We start from the raw sequence: 2,582 nt of genomic DNA on the forward strand, positions 1-2,582 counted from the left end.
TTTATGGGCCCGTTTCCATCATCTTGCGGTAACCTATACATTCTTGTGGCAGTGGATTATGTGACGAAATGGGTGGAGGGACTTGCTAGTCCGAAGAATGATTCAAGCACTGTGTCACGGATGTTCAAAAGAGTCATATTTCCTCGGTTTGGAGTCGCAAGAGTGGTGATAAGTGATGGAGGAGTACACTTTGTTAATAGAGTGATTCAGAGCATATTGACTAAATATGTTGTTCACCATAGAGTAGCAACTCCCTACCATCCCCAAACGAGCGGTCAAGTAGAAGTCTCTAACCGAGAGATCAAACAAATTTTGGAGAAAACAGTGGCCAAGTCAAGAAAGGACTGGGCTTTGAAGCCCGCTCGAAAAATGGGCGACCCGCCTGTTTTCACCTGGAAATGAAGATTTGGACCCCGGAAGCATCCTGTCGACCCCCCATACCGTTCTTGACTCATCTCAAGGTTCAAAAGAGAAATCATACACTGATTGGGACCCCGAACTTGCTCCACAAGCGGAGAAACGAGTGCTAGAGCTCCATCACCTAGAGGAAATTCGCTTGGACGCATATGAAAACGCGCGAATTTACAAGGAGCGGGCCAAGAAATGGCACGACCGGCACATCCTCAAGGAAAACTGAAATCAAGGTTGTCGGGACCGTTCATCATAAAGAACGTTACATCTCATGGAGCGGTAGAACTCGACAATGGAAAAGGCGGAACATCATAAAGAACGTTACATCTCATGGAGCGGTAGAACTCGACAACGGAAAAGGCGGAACTTTCATGGTCAACACTCAAAGACTCAAGCCATACAATCCAGGGAGTATTAGACCAGAAGGAGGTACCTCTGTACTCTCCCTCTCTTTAATTGATTGAACCGCATTTCGGTCTAACTACGACCTTAACTAGCAACCCGGTTCATACCGGGATGTACATTCTTCACCTTCCTTGTTTCTTTTCTCTTTTCTTAACCAAACCTCCAAAATCCCCTCGTAACAACCTCTTTGATCAAATACAACACGAACGCGAGGAAAAAAATCCGTGTTGCTTCGAAAAGCAAGGGAAGCGGGCGTCAGAAAATGAACGAGTGGGCGACCGCTCGATTCTTCTGCGCAAAACGAAAAATGAACGAGCGGTCGCCCATTTTTTGGGCGACCCGCTCGATTCTTCTGCGCAAAATGAAAAATGAACGAGCGGTCGCCCGTTTTTTGGGCGACCCGCTCGATTCTTCTGTGCAAAACGAAAAAAAAACGAGCGATCGCCCATAAAATGAGCGACCACCCGTATAAAAAAAAACGAAAAAGCACACAAAAGGGAGAGGGTGTCGAGACCCCACTCTCTCTCCCTCACATTCTCTTTCGGCCGCAACCCCTCTCCTCTCTTCCCTCACTTCGGCAAAAATCTTCCTTTTTCCGGTCGAACCACCGCCGCTACTCGCCGTCGTCTGTGCCTCGTCGTCTCGTCACTTCACCGCCGAGCAAGCTCTCCCTCTCTCACGAAGAACCCCTCCTCTAATGTAAGCCCTAATTTCTCTTCCTCTTTCCAAATCTTAGATCTAGGGCTTGCTTGGTCAAAATAGGGATACATTGTTACATGGGTTAGTCAAAACTTGCATGGGTTAGGAAGATTAGGCCGGAAATTTCGATTCCGGTCGAGAAATTTCTTGGAAACGCGCAGTGAGCGGTCGCTCGCCTACCGAGCGACCGTTTGGTTTTCGAGCGACCCGCTCGAAACCCCTGTCCAAATCCCGCAACTTCCATCCTTACGTCCTGACCTCATGCGACCCAAACCCTACCGTGTATTCGATGCAGATCGCTCCGAAAAGACCCCAAACAAGCGACAATGCCAGTTCTTCTCAAGAGCGAGAAGATTCTCAAAAGAGGGATATGCGACCTGGAACAATCACCGAGATTTTAGAGGCACCGATCGATGATTTGATAGAAGTACCGACGAAACCCGTGAAGATTGATAGGCACGACGAGGCCTATGAGAAAGCTAGACATCTAAACACGATCAAACAACGGGGAAGCAAGTTCGTATGTGATCGCACTACTCGGCTGCTGGGAATTCAAGCGAACGTAGACTACATCTTTGAGAAATTGGGCTGGGAGAGATTGTACAAAAGTCCAGAACCAACCTTTAGAAGCATCAATCGGGAGTTCCTCGCGACATACACATGCTACTTTCCCGAGGACAATTCCATTGAAGACGCCTACATGGAATTCCGGTTGAACAAAAAATGGGTACAACTCAACATGTCCCAATTTGCAGACAGCCTAGGTGTCCCCAAGGGAACACACTCGCTCATACCGACAATATCAGCCTATGTGTTCCAAGAATTCTGGCAGAAAATAGCCGTCCGAAGATATTCCAACTCTGCAGGCAAGATTTCTTGGATCCAACACCCGGCGATTAGATATGCTCATCAATTCATGTCTAACTCCATATTCGCTCGTGACGAACCGGGTAAGATCCATAAGCTCGAGATGGGTTATCTTTATTTGGCGCTTCAAGAATTTCATGACGGGCCATCACTCGATGATTGTGTGCGAGGGGGATGGTCGACCATGGATTTAGCATCAA

This window comes from Tarenaya hassleriana, unplaced genomic scaffold, assembly GCF_000463585.1.
Source record: "Tarenaya hassleriana unplaced genomic scaffold, ASM46358v1 Cleome120, whole genome shotgun sequence".
Lineage (NCBI taxonomy): Eukaryota > Viridiplantae > Streptophyta > Magnoliopsida > Brassicales > Cleomaceae > Tarenaya > Tarenaya hassleriana.